This window comes from Equus caballus, chromosome 11 (assembly GCF_041296265.1).
Source record: "Equus caballus isolate H_3958 breed thoroughbred chromosome 11, TB-T2T, whole genome shotgun sequence".
In the NCBI taxonomy this organism is placed as follows: domain Eukaryota; kingdom Metazoa; phylum Chordata; class Mammalia; order Perissodactyla; family Equidae; genus Equus; species Equus caballus.
Window position 1 is genome coordinate 41,930,687 of NC_091694.1, and position 11,312 is coordinate 41,941,998.

Sequence of the window (11,312 nt, forward strand, 5' to 3'; positions counted from 1 at the left end):
GCCATTTTTATTTGTCACCAGGTGAGCTATGAGTAGACACACGAAGCTACTGCAATAGACAAGCAACCATAAGAACTAAAAAACCAACAATGAGAGTCAAGTGGAGATTGAGTGTGGACGCCCTTTTGATCCCACGCATGTTCCTCCAACTGGCACAGCTCTGCAGGCCGGTGCCCCCAACCCACAGGGGACGGATGTGAAAGACAGACACAGGTCTCAATTTCTAGAAGCAGGGGACCTGGAGGCTCAGGTGTGCTCCCCTTCCTGGCTGTATACCGCTCTCTTGGAACATGCGCTCATCTTGGCAGGTGATGGTGAACAGGAGACACTTTGTGCAGTACCTGCACTGTGGGCCCTTCCAACTTGTGGACACCCTCTCTGTCACCAGCACTGTGCAGCTGTCCTACATCAGCCCTCAGGTCAGATGGTCCACCTGGCACCTGTCTCAGGGGCTGGGGGCAGTGCTCAGTCTAGCTGTGCCTAGGCCCTGTTGTGTGACCTCAAATCCAGGTGACTCTGGGGACACACTTCCAGCTCCCGTGTCCCATCCTTCTTGTGTTGCTGTCTCTGTCCAGAACACCTGCCTCAGTCTCCCAGACTCCTAGGCGACTCCTCTGTCACTCTTTATTTCTGCTCTGGTTGGGAGGCTGTGCGGTTCTAGAAAGAACCCAGACTTGGGAAGCGAACTGAATGTGTCACCAGCTGTGGACCCTAACCTGCTTCTCAGCCCTGCTTAAACATCTAACTTTTATGTTTGACGTAATTCTCTTGTCTTCTTGCGAGGTGCAGTTGTTCCATTACCTAACACCTTGGGGTCTTGAGATTATGTGGTTTTCTGCTATGTTCCAGGAAGAAGCTCTAAGCAATAAGCACCCTGGTCCCAGTGGCTCTGAACTGGCCCAGACCAGCCCAGACCGCAACCAAGACTGACACTGTGAAGTTGGGCAGAGAGTTCTACTAAAGTAACCTGCTCTCATTAACATCACAGATTCCCCTCCTCTGGGAGGGGTGAAGCAGCCATTTTTACGTCATGTAATGTCTGTAAAAACATGATTTCAATCTACGTGTGTGTAAGCTCATGCCCACCCGTACATGCAATGACGAATCTTCCCCTTTGAGGATTCATTCCCCACCCCAAGTAAAGCTACCCCCCTCCCCATTACCCACCTCGGGGGGCCATAACCTTGTGGAATTATTCCCTATGGTCTTGATTTTTCTTTGCTGCATGCTGCAAATAAAAACTCTGCTTTATCAAATGACTACTTCTGGTGCAGCAAGATGTAACCCCCAAGAAGGAGCCCTCGTTTGGGCCGGTAACAAATGCAGCTCAGATTGTAGCTCTGCCATCCTCATTGGCTGTGGGATCTTAGACAAGCGACTTGGCCTCTGGCAGCCTCAGTTTCCTCATCTGTGGAAGGGCACAGTCGCTGCTGCCCCACCGGTTATTGTGCGAGTTCACGAGGCGGCATGTGTCAGAGGTTCCAAAATTGCCGGTGTGGGCCCACACTAGGGTCTGTTTGACCATAACTGTGTTGAAAAAATTTTTTGAACATGTTGCCAACATTTAAAAGGTCAGGAAAAGTTTTGCAGGATGAGAAAGTTCTCGAGCTGGATGGTGGTGGTATTTACACAACAACGTGAACGTACTTAGTGCCACTGAACTGCAAACTTAAAAATGGTTACGATGGTATGCTTCATGTGTATTTTACCACAGTTTTTTAAAGAATGTCAGGAAATATCACATGGAAACCTTGATTTCTGGCCTTTTGTGAAAACTGGGAGGACTGGGTATGCTGGGCCCACATTTCTGCAGGGCTCAGAAGGCTGGACTGGAGCTGTTGTTTCCACTTTTGGTATTGAGATACCCTGAGATGGGGACAACATGCAGAGGCCCTTGGTAAATACGAGCTCATCTCTCTTTGGTCCTCATCTCTCATATTCCTACCTACCCAACTGTCTACCCTACAGGGGTAGTGGGAGAGAGAGGGAGAGTGAGAGAGAGATGGAGTGACAGAGGCAGATGGAGAGAGAGATAGATGGAGAGAGAGGGAGAGAGAGAGGCAGAGAGAGAGAGATGGAAAGAGAGAGAAATGGGGGGGAGAGAGAGAGATGGAGACAGAAAGAGGGAGAGGGAGAGAAATAGAGATGGAGAGAGAGATGGAGAGAAATGGAGAGAGAGAGCGAGATATGGAGAGAGAGGTGGAGAAAGAGAGAGAGGAGAAAGGAGGCTAGAGAGTGAGAGAGGAGCAGAGAGAGAGAGAAAGAGAAAGCGTGTAGAGAGAGAGAGGACCATCCTGCTGTCACCTACAGGAGCCTAATCATCCCTGCAGCCCCTCCACGTGGTCGTGAACACCCTCCCGCCCGCCGCCTGCCTGGCTCTCTCCGTCTGGCCCCCGTCCCAGCCTTTCAGCTCTTCCTTGGCTTCATTAACACTTCTCTTCACCCCATGGTGCCTCTTGTTTTAACAGAACACTCATGCAGTCCTATCCTGCCTGCCTTCTCCACGAGGCAGTTCTCCCAGGCTGCTCATTTCCCATAGGGGCGCAAACCACAAGTGAGTCAAACACAGAGAGTCTGGGAAGCAGAGCAGTTAGCAGGAAGGACAGAGGGTCCCAGAGGTTGGTTCCAGCCAGCAGGCCAGCCAGGGCCTAAGGCCCCGCCAAAGATTCCCTGTTTCCCTCCACCAGGCACGAAGAGCTGGGACCCGGGAGTCGTCCTGGTTCTTCCCTCCCTCCCTTAATCTCTCTCCAGGGCACCAACGCCTCTCCCTCCCGAAGCCACTGCCTTGGTCCAGGCCCCCTGACCCCACATCACGAGGACCGTGGTCTAGTTCCCCACTCCCCTCACCCCCACCCACTGTGGCAGTGACCTTCGTTATAAGCAAATCTGGTCACATCCTCTCCCAGCTGAAAATCCTGAAGGACCCACATCCTTCTAAACAGAGGCAGCCTCCCCAGCAGGACGTGCAGCATCCTGCCCAGTCTTGCCCCAGTGTACCTAATGACCTCAGTCCTCCCCCATGAAGCTCACGCAGCCTCCACTGCTCACTTGATGCTCTCTCTGGCCACCAGAGTTTTGCACATGCTGTCCCGGGCCTGAAAGCACCATTTGCCATCTCACACACAGCCAAGCCCTAAGGGCCCTTCAATGCTCTGCTTATATCTTGCTCCTCGGGGACATCTTCCCTGCCTGGGGGATCGCTGAATGCCCCGCCCCAACCCCTTCACCCATGTCCCCATGGATATTGTATATCTCTGTGCTGTGCCAGTCACCACGTCCTGGTATAACTGTGCTTACGTGTCTCTCCCTGTCACTCCACCCACTTCTTCCCTCGGCCCCTGAGCCTTGCAGGCTGGGACTGTGGCTTGTTCAGTGTGTATCCCCAGCACTCTGCACAGTGCCGGGCACGCAGGAGGCACCAGGTAATTGAATGTGGAATGTGGTTTGCATGGGTAGTAGAAGAGGAAACCAGTCAGGGCAAGAAGATCAGTCAGCTGGAGGGGAGGACAGGGTCCAGGACAGGAAGGGGAGCAGAGTCCAACCCCTCCTTTGGCTCACAGCAGTGGGGGCGGGGGAAGGGGTGTCTGTCCACCCAGCTTTCCTGTGGCCCAGGGCAGTCCAGCTCGGGCACCTGCCTCCAGCCACACTGACTGCAGATCTGGTGGGGCTCCAGGGAGCCCTTGCAGGGCAGTCCCCCTTGGGCCCTGGACTGAGGAGGACAGGGACAGGATGGGTGGACACAACCAGACAGAACTGGGCACCATTTGGGACTTTATCACTTGCTCCCTGGGCGAGCTTGGGCAAGTTGCTTAACCCTTCTGAGCCTGGTTGCCTCACTAGCAAAACAGGAGCTAAGCTTGCCTCCCTCGGAGAGCACTGGAGCCTGAGCCTGGCACACGACAGAACCTCAGTAAACGCTAGTCTGCGCCTTCTGGATGAAATATGGCCCTGGAAGCAACGGCAGCTGAGGGAAGCTGGCTGGTCTACATCAGACAGGTCCTCCTCTCCCTCTGGAGGCACCAATGGGGATGCTCCCCTCCTCCAACCCGGGCCCCGCCCACTTCTTAAGTACAGTGAAACTGCGAGGGTGGGCAGATGCAGACCACAGGCTCAGGAAGGCTGATGGAAGCAGGAAGGAGGGGAGGGTGAGTCAGGGGGGCATTTCTGACCACATTTCTGCCATGGTCTCACCCTTGTGTGGCACCAATGTTAACCGCCATTTTGATTTCCTCATCCCTTCAGTCTCCAGGGATCAGGCCAGGCAACCCTGCTCCATTTCCAGTCTCTTGCTCTGTCTTCAGAGCCTCTTCATTTTGGTTCTTCCTGTGGGTTAAAAGGAGGAGGCAGTGCCAGGCATTGGGGCCCCATAGCAAGGTGGGGCGACCTCCTGAGCATCCGCCTGGCTGGGGTGGTGATGCGGGGAGGGGGGTGGGAGCGGGAAGTGGACACTGATGAATTGGAAAACATCAACAACTCACGTCTTGGCTCAGTCTTCTGCCACTGTGGGCAGCCACAGAAGGCCGAGGCCCCACCTTCCACCCCCCTGCCTAGCGAGGCTGTGCTGGAGAAGCTCCACTGAGAAGAAAGGTGGACCAGAGGCCACAGTGCAGCCATATTTCTTCTCCAGAGGAAATCTTTGCCCCTCCCTCATCCCCTGAGAGAAAAAAAAACCCTATCCTCCAATTTTGGGGCTCTCATCACAGCGATAGTTACCTGCTTATGATCAGCTGACGTCAGAGCACTTTGCTAGGTTCTGCCCTCTTGGGGCAGGTGGTGGTCTCCATGCTGGAGAGGGCCGGTTAAAACCCAGGTTTCTTTCTTCCAGAAGCAAACAATCATTGACTAGGAGCTACATGGCCCTCCACAGATGTCGCTGGTGAGTCTGAAAGCTCTCGTCAGCTCAGAGCACCACAGCATCCCCTCTTCCCTAGGGCTGAATTCTCTAGTCCCAGAGTCAGGGTGAAAGCAGTTTAACAAGGCCATGGGGGGCTGAGCCCTCTGCTCAGGAGACAGGCAGTGAAACTCTCCTGGGGACAGCGGATTCTGCAATAGGCTGGACTGACCCACTGGCCCCAGAGGCAGGTCCTTCTGTCACTGAGCAGGGAGTGCAGTGGTCCAACAGCTGGAGAGGAGGCCCTGCATCCCGAGGACGAGCCCCAGGGTGTCACTGCTGCTCACAGGATGGAGCTGCTGCTCCTCCTCCTGCCAGTGCACGTCACACGGGAGGCCTGGAGTCAGGGGGGCTGCCCTGGGTGGAGGGGCAGGTGACTGTGATGGGGTCTGGGAACATGACAGGACATCCCGCCAAGGCTGACATGAGGAGGAAGTGATGGAGAATCCAAGGTCTGAGGCCTCACAACCTCAGTGTCACATTGGAGCATCCCCTTTAGACTGTGTGGGGCCGTGTGTGTTTCCCCCCCCACTGAAGTTCCTGGTCTCTTTTCAACAGAATCCCGCCTTCCCTCCTATGGCCTATCCCAACCCAGTCTACGTAATTGTGTTCCCAGGAGGGGGCGGAGGTTTTGTCTGCATTGGGCAGGGTGGGAGGCGAGGGGCAGTGACAACAGGAAAGCAGTCCTCTAGTGAGTTGAGGTTCCTAAAAACACCCAAGTAAACGAGAAGACTCTTGAGAGGAGCTTCACTTTTAAAATCGTCCCTTCACCATGGGCATAGTAAGTGGCCTTCCCTTTTCGGTCCTAGTGTCCATTTGTGTCCCACCAAAGTTCTTTTTGTGAGAGTTTAAGCCCATTCATTTGAGGGAGGCTGGGAAGTTTTCATCTGGCATTTATTGAACCAAGTAAAGATGTCATGAGTTCTTTCTTGAAAATACATTGCTCACAGGCACAGTTGTCAAACTCAGTTGACCATCCAAATTCATGAAAATTGGCACAGGCTGCCCCTCCCGTGGCGGCTGCTCTGCCTGCCGCTGGCAGACCTGGTCCTCTCCTGCCAACAGCCGATGCTTTTCTTCACCAACATCCCAGGTGGCCTGTACCCCTCCAAGAGCACCGTCATCTTGGGAACAGTCCTGCCCAGTGCTCAGTGGTAAGTAGGCTCTCGGGCAGGAGAGACAGCCCAGGGTCATTCTGGCCATCGCCCTGGCTCTGGGCGGGCTGGGGAGGGTCAGGGACCTAGAGCTCAGTGGTCAGAGGAGGTCCATGTGAGCTGCCCACCCCCAGGTTCCACATCAACCTGCGCTCTGGGAGTGACATCGCCTTCCACCTGAAATCCCTTTTCAAAGAGAACATCGTGGTCTGCCACACGTAGATCAACAGCTCTTGGGGACATGTGGAGAAAAGCCTGTCTGGAAAAATGCCCTTCACCGGACGCCAGAGCTTCTCGGTAAGCTGCCCCAGCCCGCAGTGCAGAGGGGCTCTCACGGTGCAAAAGAGCAGGGGTAGGGGAATCTCTGGCCCCTTGAATGAGATGGGAGCTGATGCCTCTGGCGTGAAGGCTGGGCCCAGCAGAAGAGAAAGCATTCGGCAAATTGTTGCTGTTATTTAACTATTCTGTCCCATAGAGGGAAGGTGCTGGGTTCTGCTGTGTACAGATGAGGAAGCACACTGAACAAGTGTGGGTTACTTGAATGAGGTCATACAGCTGATAAGTGACAGATGGAACCCAAGAATAAGGTGTCATTCCTTTATTCACGCACTCACTCATTCATTCAACAATCATTTCAGCTATTCTATCAGACCCACTTTGTGCAGGAAGCACCCCAGGTGCTGGGTGTACAGCATGGGACAGACAGACAAGGTCCTGCCCCACTGAGTCTGCAGTTTTGGGGGCAGAGGAACCAGGAAACAAACAAATGGACAGACCCTTGCAGATAAGAACAGGTGCTCTGCAGAAAGCAAAACAGACTAGAGGGATAGAGTGAGCCCCGGGGCAGGGACCATGCTGCCTTAGACTGGACAGCTCTCCCAGGAGGCCACCGTGCCCTTGAGACCCCAATGGCAGAATGAGCCACCTGGCAAAGATCTACAGGTGCGTTGGGGCTGGGAGCAGAGGGAGCCGCTGTTACTGCAGAGGCGGAGTCCTGGGCATGGCCTGTCTGGGACCAGGGGACTGGGGCTCCCAGGTGGACGGTGAGGACAGAGAGGTGTGGGTGGGGTGGCTGAGGCCCGGCTCACACAGAGCAGGTGTCTTCAGCCCCAACCACACAGTCAAACCCATGGGAGCTTAAAGAAGGAAAATCAGCACCTGGGCCTGCCTAAGCCAGTGAGGGGGTGGCCCTGGGCCTCTCTATCTTTAAATACGCCCTCATGCTTTTCACCCAGGGTTGAAATGACTGATGTGGGCTGTGAGGGCTATGGAAAGGAGTTTGGATTTTAATACAGTGTGTTGGTGTGTTTCAAGCCAGAGGGCGATATGCTTTGATTTCCAAATAGCTGTGTGACTGTGAGCAAGATACTTAACGGCTCTGTGTCTCAGTTTCCTCTATGAAGGGGCTAATAATAACATCAATCACATGAGATGTAAGTATGAAATGAAATCACATCTATGACATTGTTAGGACAGTGCCTGGTGAGCAATAAGTGTACAAGTGTCAGCTATTGAGATGGGGATGATGACATTTTAACAGATGTGCTCCGAGGGCCTCCTGGAGAAAGTTTGGGGTGGAAAAGACAGGTTAGGAGGCTGCCGCTGCAGGAGTGCAGGCACAGAGCCCTCCTGTGAGCCGGGTACTAGGGACATGGACTGACAAGCCAGCATTCCTGCTCTGGAGGTTCAGGGTCCAGTTGGAGAATGAGGATAGGGTGGGGACATGGCCTGAAGGGGCTCCTGACTCAACTAGGAGGGAGTCAGGAGGTGGGGAAGGCTCTCCTTCCTGGAGGGAGGAGGGAGAATCCTGAAGGGTGATGAGCCGTCATATGTGTGGGAAAGGTGAGCAGAGAGGGGAGCACAGGAGGAAGGGCATTCTGGGCGGTAGAAACAGAATATGCGAAAGCATAGGGGCAGGAGAGCCCAGGGCGTGTTGAGTGAAGAATGAATCCTTCAGAGCGGCTAGAAGGCAGGTGTGGGGCCTGCTCGTTTAAGGTATGAGGAAGGCAGGAGGGAGGGAGGGAGGCACGGGCCTGCATTGAGTTCTGAGGACTTTCCAAGAGGAGGGCAAATGTTGTAGCCTCTCTGTCCAGGAGTGGATCACCTGTGAAGCCCACTGCCTCGGGGTGGTCGTGGATGGTCAGCACCTGTGTGACTACCACCACCTCCTGAAGAACCTGCCCTTCAACAACATCCTGGAAGTGGGAGGTGACATCCAGCTGACCCCTGTGCAGACATAGGCGGGACCCCTGGCCTGGGCTCGAGGGCTGGGGCACGTTGCTGTCTGGATCTGCTCATCACCTCCACCTTCCCCGTCCCTGCCCCAGCCCCAGCCCTCCCCAGCCTGCCGAGGGTCTCTTTCCTGGAGAGACCACGCCCTTGTGTGGCCCTGATGAGGCTGCAGCCAGCCTGGAGTGCCGAGGGCAGCTGGCTGGGACCGCCTTCCTCGGTCGGGCCAGGACCTGGGGCTCCAGCTGCCCAAATCCTTCCCTCAGAGGAGAGGGGTGGTCCACACAGGCTGCAGCCCCAGGTTCAGTCCCCTCGGCAGAAAGGGAGGGTGCTCGGCCTTCCCAAGCACCCGACCCAGGCCCACACCCCGTCTGCCTCTCAGCTGCATCCCCAGCCCAGTCAGCTCCAGTCAGTCCCAGGCCAGCAGCTCTTCACTCCCCAGGGGAGGCGGTCTCCTCGGCCCCTCCCTGTCTCCCAGCTTCAGCCTCTCCTGCACCTGCACCAGCCCTTCCCCTGCTCCAGGAAAGTTCCCTGATGACACCCTGCTGGTTTCCACCAACTGACAGGAGACTTCTCAGCAGGGGGCTGTCCCCTTTCCTAGTGTCCTTCAAAGAAGGAAGGAAAATGGCTTGTGGGTACACGTATGGGCTGGTTGTGGTTTGTTAAATGTGTTTGGAGACATTTTGGAGTCTCTGGAATTGGGGGATCCTACCTGAGAGGAGTGGGATGAGACAGTATGGGCTCCTTTTGATCAGGCGGTTGTCCTGACATACATACCTGTTCCCAGTGGGTCCCCCACAAACCCCTCAAGGGTGTGGGAGAAAGCAGCCTGGGCTCGGGACTCTTGAGCAGGAATGTCTGACACAGGAAGCTGGGGAACAGAGATGAACTCAGGAAACAGCCCCAGGCTCCAGAGATGGGCCAAGGGCTGGGCCAGGGACCATGGGGGCCGAGGCAGGGCCAGGACCCATATGGCAGGGCCAGGGTGCCGGATGGCAGGGCCAGCTCATCAGAACCCTGTGCCCCAGCGGGAGGAGGTGGCAGTGGGATCAGGAGAAGCTGATTTGGAAGAGAGATCTGTTTGTGGGTTTCACTGTGGGTCTCCCGGCCTTAGTGGTTGGAGTGTGGTGGGGAAAGTGGCACCATGTGTGGGGTTCTGCCATCTGCTGGGCCTGCAGGGGGCCCAGCTCTGTGTCTGCATGATGCCAACATGTCCTGTCAACTCCATCAAGAGTCTAGTGCCTCAGGAACCAGGGTGGAGCTCAAATCATAGTCCTCAGCCCAGCAGCAGAAGCACCTGGGAGCTTGCTGGAAACGCAGCAGCTCGGGCCCGGGGCAGACCTGCTGAGTCAGAGTCTGCACTGTCCCGAGAGCCCAGGGGGTTCATGTGCACCTTAGAGGGTGAGAGGCACCAGACTAGGTGACCGCATTCTTGACCCCATCCTGGATGCCCTGCTGGACACTGGAGGCTGGCATGCCCCTCTGTCCCCATCTGAGTAGGAGCAGGGAGGGGGGAATTGGGCATGGAGCCATGACACACAGGCCAAAGCCACGCTAGGGGACAGATTTGGCCAGACCCCACTGAGCCCCCGGCTGAGTTCCTTCCTCATTCTCACTGGAGAAGGAAACATGGTTCAGCCCCTGAGAAGCCGTCCCCAGGGAAGACGTGTGTCCTTCACTCTCTGCTGCGACCTTGAATGCAGCCCAACCTTACCTGCTGTCTCACCCAGGATGCAAAGATGGGAGGGGTCCCTGCGGATGTGGAAGCCACTGGCACTGAAGGGGACAGAAGGAGAGAGGACCCCGTCCTCAGACACCCTGGGCCGATGCACATTTAGGACAGGGGCTGAGGACCTGGGGGTGTGGTTGAGGGTCGTAGTGTTGGGAGGTGGAGCCAGTGAGTTCCAATTAGATTTCCCAAGTCCTGTGGGCTGCTTCAGTCTTCAGTCTAGGGACACCATCACCTCGCCCTCAGGGCGTTTTGAGAAAAGGGCTGAGCCTCACTGTTCTCTGGGCACCACCACCACTGGCATCTCTGTCCCTGCTAGAGTTTGCCATGTACCATAGCAGAGGATAGAATGGAGAGGCCCAGTGTAAGCCCAGTGCCTTCTTCATGGGCCAAGGGGCCCAGAGTGGCATCTAAATCCCAGATCCCTCCCTTTCCACTCAGAACTCCCCTGGCCCAGTGGTTCCACAATGGATAGAGCAGAGGGGTGCTTACCTTTGCACAAAGCAGGGCCCCAGGTCTTGGAGCTTCAGGCTACTGAGCCATGTGCTGCAGACACCATGGTGCAGTGACCCTGGCCATCTGCAGGGAGACTACAGACCTGACCAACGTCGCCCCCTAGCGCCCGTGCGGGACCTGTCCCAGCAGCTCCTCACACACTGATGTGCCTCCGCCCACAGCCCACTCAGGAGCTCTGCTGATTTAGTGAAGGGCTGTTTTTCTCCTGGTTTTGAGATCCACCCTCTATCCACCCAGAGCTGGTGATGGCTGGAAGGGACTAGAGAGTGTGCAAACCTCTCCTTTGGCCTCTGCAGAAACTGAGACTCAGAGAGGGAATGTGACCTGTACAAGGTCACTGGGGCAGCAGTGGAGTCAGGTCACAGCTCAGCTTCCCTGACTCCTACTCCAGTGCTCCCTCCGAGAGTTTCTCCAGAGACCCACCCAGCCCACCACTCAGCTCTGGCACAGTAGCATTAAGTGGCCCCACAAGGTGGCTGCAGTCACTGCCCCAGAGCATCACCATGAATATAGCTCTTGCTGGTAGGAACCCTGGGTGGTGGACAACCTCCTGAGCATTCCCATCTACTCTGACATCCCTCTGTCTCCTCCAGTGGCCCCTCCTTCGGCTTGTGGAAACCTCACTTTGCTCTGGGTTACATTCCCCTCCCAAAGTTCCAGCATTAGAAGAGACCTCCAACCAACTTGAGAATCCCTTTAGTTTTCCCCTGGGTGGAATCTTGTTCTCGCAGGATGTGCCTGCTTCTCCTCTCTCAGTCTGAGAACAGAGATTTTTCCTGGGCTGAAGGTCTCT

At 55.7% G+C, this 11,312-nt stretch overlaps 1 pseudogene; it reads left to right on the forward strand.

Annotated features, from left to right (window-relative positions):
* The first annotated feature begins 290 nt into the window (after positions 1-290).
* Positions 291-8,427, forward strand: LOC100071956 (galectin-5-like; annotated as a pseudogene).
* The last annotated feature ends 2,885 nt before the right edge of the window (positions 8,428-11,312 follow it).